Source organism: Monodelphis domestica, chromosome 2 (genome assembly GCF_027887165.1).
Source record: "Monodelphis domestica isolate mMonDom1 chromosome 2, mMonDom1.pri, whole genome shotgun sequence".
In the NCBI taxonomy this organism is placed as follows: Eukaryota; Metazoa; Chordata; class Mammalia; order Didelphimorphia; family Didelphidae; genus Monodelphis; species Monodelphis domestica.
This window is the reverse complement of record NC_077228.1, coordinates 484,033,107-484,045,153: the sequence shown is the minus strand read 5'-3', so window position 1 is coordinate 484,045,153 and position 12,047 is coordinate 484,033,107.

Here is a 12,047-nt window from a genome sequence, read left to right as displayed (position 1 = left end):
AGGGGGAGTTTTCATCAAAAAGCCTCAATTTTTTTTTCATTGAAATATTAAGGAATATTCTCAGCTGAGAGAATGAGAAAGGGAGAATGATGGGAGATTTAAGGAACTGTGAAAAGGTTTGGAAAAATACCCACAGCAAGTGAGATAGTGACTTTATTAAGAATAATATATGTATATACATATATAACATATATATTAAAGTCCTCTAGTGTGAGAGCAGAGATTAAAGGGGAGAGAAAGACTATGAACTAGACACTCTCATCAGTAGATAGCAGCTACTGCAATCTTGACTGGATTATCAAAATGGACTGAATAAATCTCAAAGAAGAGGTTACTGAGTAATAGTGGTAGAGGGAAAGCCTAGAAAAGGAAATAGGGAGCAGGAAGTATTCCAAGTCCCCCACCATGAGTATGAATATGAGTAAATGAATATGAGTAAAAGTATAACCAGTGCTAGAAAGAGTGGCAAGGAAAGTTGTTTCATCAATAGGGTGCATATCTAAGTGAGTGTAAGAATATGGAAGAAACAAGAAAGGAAAAAACTTAGATAATCAATAAAGCAAATATGGATCAGTTAGTAATCTTGGATCAGTTATTCCCATAATATGAGTAGTTTTTAGGGTAACACATTGGGGGTTGAAGGAGATCAGAATAAAGGGACAAACAGTGAGGAGTGGAGGATGGGGCTTGAACAGAGATAGCCAAATATTCTGACTCACTGGTATAGGGAAGGTTTGATGGGGTAAGAGAATATTAAACACCGAGGAATAAATTATGGTAAGTTACCTTAGCCCCTAGAGGTTCAGCCTTGGGGTAGAGTAATTCCAGAGCATCAGTCAATGGAGTGTATCTGGAAAGTGAGAGTGAAATGCTTGAGTGGTAGGACAACTAACATGGAGTTGGTGGAACACAGAGAAGTTGCCAAAACACAGAACAAGCCCAGAAAAAGTAGGATGCCCCTCTCCTCCCCTGGAATTCATTTCTGTCCTTCCATGGAAGGTACAAATGAAGGAAATGGTGTGGAGGTGGAGTTGTTGGAACCTAGAAAGTGTACCTGGATGGAATATGATAGAACAGTAAAATATGAAAAAGCAGGAAAGATAGGCTGGGACCAAATTGTGAAGAGCTTTTAAGACAAAGCAAAGGAGTTTATATTTGATCCTGAAGTCAATAGGGAGTGAGTAAAGTTTAATGAGTAGGGCCATTGCTCAGACTTGAGTTTTGGGAAAAATGACTTTGGCAGGTATATGGACAATGGATTGCAGTGGGGAAAGGCTAAAAAGAATAATTAAGAGACTCTCCAGGAAAGAGATAATGAAAGCCGGATTACAAGCCTGACTGTGTGGTTGGGGAGAAGGGGATAGATGTGAAAAAAGTAGATATAGAAACAACAAACAAGCTGGTAGAGTGAATAGGAGGAGTGAATGAAAGTGAAAATTTGAGAATGACACCAAGCCTGCAAACAAGTGTGGTTGCAAATATTCTCTCAATAGAAATATGGGCCTTTGGATGAGAAGTGAACTTTTGGGGAAAGATATTATAATATGACCTGTGATGTGGATTGTGACCCATCCATGCCTTCTCCTACTGTGAGATTCTGTTACCTCCAAAATACAAAGGTAGAGATTGGGAAGGAGGATGTTACCATTCAGTTGTTGGGAAGAAATGCAATCATAGAGTGAGGCAATAACTAAGTAATTCAAGGAGAGGAGGTGGAACTGGAGTTGGAGTCAGGGCTAGAGAGAAATGGAAGAGCAATCTTCCCACTGGCCCATGTGTAGCTTCAGTCATGGATATAAATGTGGAAGTTATATTATTATTGCTATGAAGGGCAATTAGGGACACCTAGTTCAGAAGCTTGAGATTTTTATAAGGGGCAGAAATGAATAAAGCAGAGGATGTTGAGGGACAGTGAGTGAAAGGCAAATGTGATCGTGATAGCCATGAGATGCTACTTATCTTCCCATTCTCTGATGAACTGATCATATGCCTCTGGAAATCATGCCTTGCTACACCCTAGGTCCTGGTACTCACTTTCTTTTTTTTTTAATTTACTTTTCAAAAATTAAATCTGTTTTCTCTTCCTTCTATATCTTTTCACTCCCAGGCTGGGTGTGTGTTTGTGTGTGGGGGGTCAGAGAATTAGTTATAGGTATGCATAGTCAAGCAAAACAAATGCTTACATTGGCCATATCTAAAAATTATGTGCCTCATTCTATATTTTGAGTTTATCACCTCTACTACCATGCTTCATTATTGGTCCTCTCGAATGGTATTCATCAGAATTCTTAAGTCATTAAAAATTATTTGTCTTTACAATTTTATTATAGAAATTGCTCTCCTAGTTCTGTTCACAGAAAAGCACCTGGCTGGACTGAAGCACAGGATGAATATATGGTACAGTGGGGTTATTCCCCACTCCAACTAATTTTGGATTAGTAAATTTGGGGATAGTTTGGGTTCGGAAAGAGCAAACACCTTGATTAAATTGACCTATGAATCAAAAGTATAAATTAGGTTTGAGTAAGTCTTTATATTAATTTGAAAGGGTTATAGGGGGTTTAGACCATTGAATGTAAGGTAGATGACAGGAAACATCTTGTGATTGACTGAAAGAATTAGACATACCTCTGGGCCTGTGTACAAAAATAGTATCAGCCTAGGGGTGAGCTCAGTCAAGTGAACCAATCTAGTGGTAGAATAGCTCCAGTTTAGAAGATTCCATTTGGAGGCAAGACACAGAGAGAAAAATCACTTTGGGGGGGGTTGGGGGGGTGTCCCTCTCAATCTCTCTTTCTATCTGTCTCTTCCCCTCCTTTTCCCCCTCCCTCTTACAATTTATCATGGTTATTGACTAACTGGCTCACTAGAAGACAATATATCAAATTGGGAAATAGCCCCAGAAAGGGTGTCAAATATTGGGAAAAAAACCACAGACCTCTGACCGAGATCACTGTCTGAACAGAAGCAAGTAGGCCAGCTCCTTGATATTTATTGCAGCAAAAAAATCACACTGGAACAAATAATGGCCAATAAATCCAATGAGAAACTATGGTAAGTAACCATTGTTCAACCCAGTACTTTGTAAAAAGTCAGCCAGAAACCTATGGGCAATAAGACAGAGTCCACCAACAAAGAAATGCCATTGCAGGCAAATAAGTCAATATCATCCAGGTACTCCCAAAGACATGGAGACAGACCAGAGGTACAAGATAACCCCAGGGTATTCAGAAATCCACATATGGGATATTGGAAATCACTAGGAATAGTAATAACTAGCCCAAGTGTAGCATCATGCAGACCAGAACATCCCAGGGCTTCCAGGTCCCTGGCAAACTTTGTGAGATGCTATAAGGGTCCTGAAGACTTTGTACTCTGAACTAAAAAATCCAAGATGGTTCTAACCCTGTAAAATCAGCACAGAATCTTGGTGACCCAGGTCAAGACTAAACAAGACTGATTACTCCACCCAAAAGTTCAGTAGTGGGGCAGAGACTACCCCTGGCAAAAAGTTCCAATTCAGGAACTAAGACTGGAAGGATGAGTAAACCAAAAAAGATACTGATGACTATAAAAAAATTATTGTAGATCCAGAGATTACCTCAAATCCAACCTAGAAGGAAAGAATAACAATATAACTTCAAGCAGACACTGAAAAAAAAGGTGGATTTTCCATAAGAACTACCACCAAAAAGAAATGAAGCAGGAGATAAATTAAGTTAAATTTATGGATGAATGAATTTGAAGGAGTATAAAATAGCTTAGAATAGAATCAGTAAAATCACTCAAGTAACAGACTCTAAAAATTAGAACAGATCAAAAAGAAGTCTATAACTCCATAAGATAGCAAGAAACACTAAAACAAAAACAAAAGATTTTAAAATATAGGGAAATGCAAAATATTTAATATTTTTAAAAACTGACACAAAGTAAATTAAAAAGAAATAATTTAAGAATAATTGAATTCTTTTAAATCCATGATAATAAATTCTGGACACTTTTCAAGCAATCAAAATGAAAGCTGCCATATGTGTGTGTGTGTGTGTGTGTGTGTGTGTGTATACATGTATATATACAATATATAATTATTACATATGTATATATAAGCCAGAGGGCAAAGTGAAGAAAGAAAAACCCACCAGTCACCTCTTGAAAAGAATTCACAAAAGGAAAAGTCCCAGAAATGTTGTAGCCAAAATCAAGAGCACCCATGTCAAAGAAATAAATATTGCAGTCATCTAGAGGAGCTCAAGTACCAAGAAACCAATCAGGATCATATAAGACCTTTCATGTCTACTATAAATGAAAGGAAAGTTCAGAATACAATGTTCCAAAATGCAAAAGATATGGGTTACATCCAAAAATACATCCAGAAATAATTTACACTACAAAGCTGAATATTATCTTTCTGGGAGGTGGGGAATGTTCTTTTTAATGGAACTAAAGACTTTAAAGCATTACCAAAAACAAAAAATAAAACTGAGCTGAGTAGAACCTTTGAAATGTAAACACAAGAATCAAGAGAAACCTAGAATAATAAATTTATTTGACCATTTCAAAAAGGTTATGTAATGATACAGTGTTAATACCTTAAAGTAGGAGAAGAAACAAATGCCCATTCAGTGTGTCCTTAAAGCCTAATGAGAGATTTAAAATAAGAAAAGCAAAGAACTTAGCAGTTGATTGGTTCTATAACAATATTTTTAAGATGGCAAAGAAAAAAGATAAGAGGAGTACACTAGTGTAGAAAGGTGGAAGGGAGTAGTCTGATATTCCTCATAACTGGGGTACATAAAAATACGAGTATACAAACACTGAGAGAGGGGTGGGAGTGGGGGGTTATCAAGAAACAGATGAACTTCACTCTTTAACTGAATCAAACAAAGGAGGGTTGGACAAATACACAATTTGATGGAGAAAAAAGTGAGGAGGAGATGGCAAGATGAAGGATAATAGCTGGATTAGTTCATCTCAAAACACACTTCGTAATCCCTAATAGAAAAAAAAAATTTAAAACCTTTACCTTCTATCTTGGAATCAATACTAAGTATTGGTTCCAAATCAGAAAAGTAATGAGGGATAGGCAATTAGGGTTAAGTGACTTATCCAGTGTCATACAGTTAGGAAGTATCTGAGATTGGATTTGAACCCAGGACTAGCTCTCTATTTATTGAGGCACCTAGTTGCTCCCTGAAAGGAGGACAAAAGGAAAGAAAAGAGAAGTGTCCATTAAATAGCAAATGGCTGAACACATTGTAGATGAATGTAATAGAATATTATTATAACATGAGAAATGATGAAAGGGATTATGATAGAAATCTTGGGAATTAGGAAGTAATGTAGAGTGAACAGGACCTAGAGAACAAATGATGTACCATATTAAAAGAAAAAAAAAGCAACTCTGATCAAAGCAATGACCAACTACATCTCCAGAGGACTATGACAAAGCATATTACCTCCTGATAGAGAGGTGATGGATTCAAGGAACACGACATGTGACTTTTGAATATAGTTACAGTGTGAATTTATTTTTTGCTTGACTATGCTTATTTGCTTCAAGGATTTTTCCCCTCTATTTTTAGGGTTAAGGAGGAAAAGGAAATTAGCAATAGATATTCAAAAGTAAAAAGAGCCATTGAAAACACTTTTTAAATGGACAGAGGAGACCAGAAGGAGGTTCAGAAGGAAATGCAGAAAAGCAAGACAGCTGTGAAAGTAATGTGTGGAATTGATTTGTGTGCTTTGAAAAAAAGCAAATGGCATAAAATGGAAACTTAAGAGTTTTCTGTACAATCCCCTTCTTGCATTGTCGTATATGGAAATGCTATTTTTTTAGTGTTTAACTTCAGAATAATTTTTTCTGAAAGATCACTAGACTTCGAATCAGCAGATACTTGGGTTTGAAGTTTATTTCTAACATCCTCACTTTGTGGCCATAGACAAGTCCCTTAATTTCTTTGTGTTTGAGTCTCCTTAGAGGAATGATAATGCCCATAGAAATTTCTTTACAAAATCATTGAGAAGATCAAACGAGATAATGTGTATAAAGCTCTTTGGAAACCTTAAAGTGCCAAATACATGCCAGTCATCATAATTAAAACACAAGAATAGTGGGAAATAAAGTTGGATAGTTAGATTGGGTAGAGGGCAAGGAAGACCTTAAATACCATACTCAGAAGTTTGACTTTAATTTATGAGGCAAAGGGGAACCATGGAGGCTTTTCAGTAGAAAAACGATGGATTGTTTCATTCTTTGTGTTTATTTCCCCACACAGGCACTTAATAAAAGCTTGTTTCTTGACTGAGGTTGAGATTTAGAAAGGTTAAACTGGAATGTAGAGAAAACATTGGAAAATCATCCTTTGCTTCATGGAGATGGAAGATCTTGTTTTTAATCTTAGTTACAATATTGAAAAACAACTAAAGTTACCACTGTAAATTCTATCCTGATTTATTGGCACAACAATATGAATTTCGACTCCTCTTCAGCTATCTATTACTCTATACTCTCCATATATAGCATAGGGTGATAGAGATAGGAGCAGGTGGTGATGAAGGCGATTTTAACATGGATAAAATTGGAGCAAAGGAGAACAGAAGGAGTGTCTAGAAAGATGCCTTTTGCATATTAAGTAACCACTTTACAATGTACATAGCTTCCCTTCTTTAAAGAGCTCATTTCCCTAGCAGGAAAACTAAACCCATTCCCCTCTTGGAAGAAGACTTAAACTGTGCCCTTTACTGTCTCTGTGATGGCACTACACAGCAGATAATGGAGAAAAGGACTGGAAACTGGAGACCTAGATGTCACATTTATAATTTTGAAAAAGGGCATAGAAAATGAGAGAAAAAGAGATGCCCATAAATAAAGGAATAATGGAATTGAACAGTACATTCAGACAGATATGGAAAAAAATTCCAGAATTCAGTACAACATTGTCTGGGGGCAATTTTGCTACGTAAAGGGAATAATCCCCTGTAACCAGGGGTCATTATGGAAAACATATAATTTGCCTTGGTTGTAGCTCTGCCATAATTTAGGGTAGGCATCCTTTCTTTAAGTTCGAGTTTGTCAAATTCCATCACTGCCTTTTCTTGATTGTTTTTATAATGAATTTTAAAAAAATAAATGTTATTAGTGGGGGGAAATAATCTACCTTTCTTCACATGTATCTTTTTAAACCCTTGTCTCCCATCTTAGAATCCATACTGAGTACTAGTTCCAAGGCAGAAGAGTGGTAAGGGCTAGGCAATGGGGTTAAGTGACTTGCTCAGGATCACACAGCTAGGAAGTGCCTAGGTCCAGATTTGAACCCATAATCATAGATTCTTCATGGATTTTAGCCATGTTCTATTGTTTTAATTGGTACCATTCACATTCAACCTTCTTTATTATATAATTCTAATTTTCAAGATTTCTCTAACTATTGCATGTTCTGTGATTTTTTTACATATTCTAAAGTTGCAACAAATCTTTACATAAGTTTAGGAAAATATTGTATTCTTCTATTCAATTTTTAAAAGTTGTGTAATCTTCTTTATGTAAGATTGTTCTGAGACTAAAAAAGGACAATTGGGGGGGGCAGGGAAAAATTTCTTTTAAAATATTGGTTGTTTCCCTTCCAGTAAATTATTTTGCTTTTCTGGTTTTTTTAAATTATCTCACTGTAAATCACCCACACCAAGGGCATAATACTGTTTGCAAACATAAAAGGGAATTACTGTGTGTGGTTCACATGCACCACTTATATTTCATTATAGACAAGAAGGTGGGAAACAAAAGTATAGTAGTTATAGATTTAAATGGTTTGCTTATTGTTCTATAAAATACTTGTTTCATTTACTCCTCCAGGTCTGTGCATTCAGCTCGGCTTCTGTGAAGCGGAAAATATTATCAATTAGAGCAGCAGTAAGTTAGGCTCGAGTCAGTGCTACAATAAATACCCTGTTGTGTTATGATATATATAGTGACGACCCCCTCCTAAGTCATGGAATTGTTGAAGTCTGCAGTTAAGTATGTAACAAAAATTTATAGCACACAAAACATTTGTAAGGAAGGCCAACAAAATAAGAATTACAAAAAGAAGTATGGTGTAGTTTAATAAAAATAATTCCTGTGAACTGTGAAAAGGGGAATAGGAATTATACATTAAATTCAAAATTTTATTAAAAGTCTACAATGTGTAAGGCATTCTGCCTACAAAGGCAAAAAGAAAATAGTCCCTGATTTCAAGGAGTTTATTTCAGTTGGCCCACTGTTCTAAGATCAGTTGAGAACTTTTTGAATTCTGACTTTATCAGCTAATGTGTTAGTTATAGTTCCCAGCTTCTCTGGCTTCCTTTAATTCCTAACTAAAATCTCATCTCTTACCAGAAGCTTTCCCCCAATGCCTTTTCATTATAGTGCCTTTCTTCTGTTGTTCATTTCTTATTTATTCTGTATATAGCTTGCTTCATATTTTTTTTAATGTTTTCTCCCCAATTAGATTGTAAGTTCCCTGAGGTCAAGAACTGCCCTCTGATGGGAAATGTTTTGTAGGGAACTGAAACACAAGATAAATGTGAAGATAAAAAATCACCTAACTATCATCAGCATAAAGTAAAGATAAACCACTGTCACCACCTTGACCACCATCTCTTCTCTGGACCTGATAGAGACATCCTCAAATCATAAATCCAAGAGCCTTTGGAATAGCGGTGCTTCTAGCCCAAGTCTCACAGCCATCATTCTGGGTAGCAACTTCTGGGGAAATGTAGCCTTGCAACTATTCTTGCAAGTGCTATAGTCATATAGACCTCCCAAAAGAAAGTTTTTGTCACTAAAGGCTTTGGCCCTTTCAAAGATTTGGCATTAGGAACTGATTATTTTATTGGTGGAAATAATATTAAGGAGAGACATTAACATCTGCTTTGCTTCTGTACCCCAAGAATCATAAGACCTTTCCTTCTCGCTTGAAGGTGAAACGTCCATGTATTGTTTACTCCATTAGAATGTAGAGTTCCTTGAGAACAGAAACAGTCTTATTTTTCCACATATATCCCCACTGCTTTGCACAAAGTAAATGCTTAATAAATACTTTATTCATTCATTCGATGAATTCAAGTCACTTGATCAAAGATACTTAGAATGAACATGCAGATTTAATTGCTCAGCTGCTTTTGGTGATATTTGAAGCTGAGTTTGAGACTGGGGTAGGTGTTATATATCTGGAGATAAGCACATTTTGGTTCAATTATCTTGTCTTCTTTTTCTTGTCTTGTCTTGTTTGTAGGTGATGCTACTCACAAGTCTGATCCCACCTCTGATTGTCACAAGAGCTTTGACCTGCTCCATTTTCAGTCTGGGTCAGTTATCTTTACTTAGACAATCTATGACTCTCTCAACCCCAACCCTTGAGCCTTTCCAATATTAATGCTCTACTAAGTATACACACCCAATCCCTACAGCAGCCCAGAACTCCAGAGTTCTACTCTCAGGTCTTTAACTTCCATAAGACATTTCCAGCTGGAGGTCACATTGGCATTTTAAAATGAACATATTCACAATAAAATATTATTATCTCCTCTAAACTTATCCCTCTGCTATACTTGTCTAGTTCTACTGATTCTACCAGTCATCTAGGTTTGCATTATAAGAATCATTTTTTATTCTTCCCTTTTCTCTCCTGCCCCCCCCCAAATATCTAATCAGTGACCAATTCCTATCAAATCCACCGCTCACAGCCTTCTCTCCATTCATCCTACTACCACCTTAATATAAGTCCTCATCACCTCTTTCCTAAAGTATCATACCAGTTTCCTACTTGATCTCCCTGTCTCAAGTCTCTCATATCTCCAATCTATCCTCCAAAAATACCTTTTCTAAGACACCAATCTGACAGTGTCACCCATATCCTGCTCAAAAAGCTTGAGGGGACTTCCTGTTAGCTCTAGAATAAAAATGCAACCTTCTTGGCCTACCATTGAAAGCCTTCCATATTCTGATTCTTATCTACATTTCTAGTCTTAGTTCTCTTTTATTCCCATTCCTATTCTCTGCATTACAGCCTAACTGTGTTAACTGTTGCTCAAATTTGACATTCCATCTTATTCCTCTGTGCATTTGCAGAAACCATCCTCAGTGCTCAGAATCCCTCCCTCTTCATGTCCACCAGTCAGAATCCTTATTTTCCTTAAAAGTTCAGTTTATGTGTTCACTCCAGTCCACATGCTCACTTTGTCCGTGAAATCTACCTTGAACCCCAGGCACTAGTGCTCTCTCCCTCCCCAAACTACCTTGTATTATACTTATCTGGTATACATTTTGTATCACCCATGGAGAATGTAAGATCTTTGAGGACAGAGACTACTTCCTTTTTTGTCATATTCTCAGGAGTTAGTATGACATCTTACATAAGGTAGGTGCATAGTAAGTGTTTGTCAAATAAAATTCTTCAAATTAGAGGCCAGTAAGACTGACTTCAATCAAGCTAGCCAATTCCTAGAAAATATTATGGACGTGGAATTGATGAGGAAGGGCCCCTAATCAATTTGATGAGCATGCCTTTCTCCCATTTGAGCTGGGACAAGACAAGAGACAGCTCTTGATTGGTTGTTGTCTAAGATCATACGAACATGTTTGTTTGCTTAGAACTCTTGGCAGGTTGCCTTTTTGTGGAAGGATCTATCTTTTTTTTCTTGTCTTTTTGTTTTTTTTTTCACCTTTTTCTCTGTTCAGAAGACCAACCAAGGCAAAGCAGAAAAAAGGGGGTTTACAAAGCAAGGAAGCTTATACATGTTCATGTTCTCCTTCTCTTGAGGTAGAAGTACAGTATGTGGAATTACATGTTTTTGTACATGGCTTTCTCATTGTGAGATTTACCACTCATCTACTTGGCTTGAAATAAAAGTTCCTGGTAGTGAATTTTTCAGACCAAAATATGGCAGCAACTGGAGCAGTGGTAGAGTATAAGGAGTTCCTACAGAAATGTATAGTGCAGATGGACATGTGTTTTCATATGTGGTCTAAGAGGGAAAATCATGGACAATAATCCTGAACTCCAACTTCCTATACAGCGTTAGAGGAATCCTTGTTTTCTAGATAGGATAATAGAAAAGTCTATCTTTCTAACAGAGAAGGGAGATTTCTTGAATAGTACTACTTTCAAAGTTATCAGAGTTAGAGGGTTTGAAGACTATGACTCTTAGAAAAAGGAGATCTGAGTAGCATGTCTTTTGGAGAAAGAAGAGAATTCTTCACTTGATCCCTGAAGCTGGAGATCAATAAAGTGCTAAAGGGATGAGATGAAATTGCACAAGACCTTTTACCACCAGTGATTTAGACAATGAAAGTCCACTAAGAAGTGGATTACCCGACCAATAGCACCCACCCCCCCTCCCATTTTTTAACTTCTAGGAAGTGCCCAAGTCACTCTGACAAGTATGGGAAGTTATTGGGTGGGGCTATGTAGAAACTCTAAGAATTTGTTAAAATGTCAGGATTAAAGGTTGGTGACCACAAATTTCATTCCTTCTGGGAAGGACTTCAAATATTTTGTTTTCTGCGTTTCTTTATCAGTTCTCATTACTCAGTTATGACTTCTTCATTTTCTATGGAATAAAATAAAAAAGATTGACTTCTACTTATATTTCTTACCTCTTACCTTTCTTCCTGAGAATGTTTGTTCAAAAGCTGGCAATCCTATTGACTACATTTATGGAAATGTATATAGGAGCATAAATGATTATCAGAAATAAAGTCTGAGTAGGAGCACATTAGCCTTCTTTCCTTTTTTTTTTTAATGAAGTTACTAAACTAGTATAGCAAGGTAAGTCCATAATTTTAGACACTTTAATTTCAATAAAGAATTTGACAAAGTCTCATGATATCTTTGTGGATGAAATGGAGAGATATAGGTAGGGCATATGTTGGAGTCAGCTTGTATCAAATCAGAAATAAAATTTTCAGTGTGAGCAATTACACTTCAGTAATTGGCAAATACTACAAATCAAGATTGGATTCATTATTTTTGTTGATTGTCTAGACTTAAGAAAGTGGTGGAGAAAAT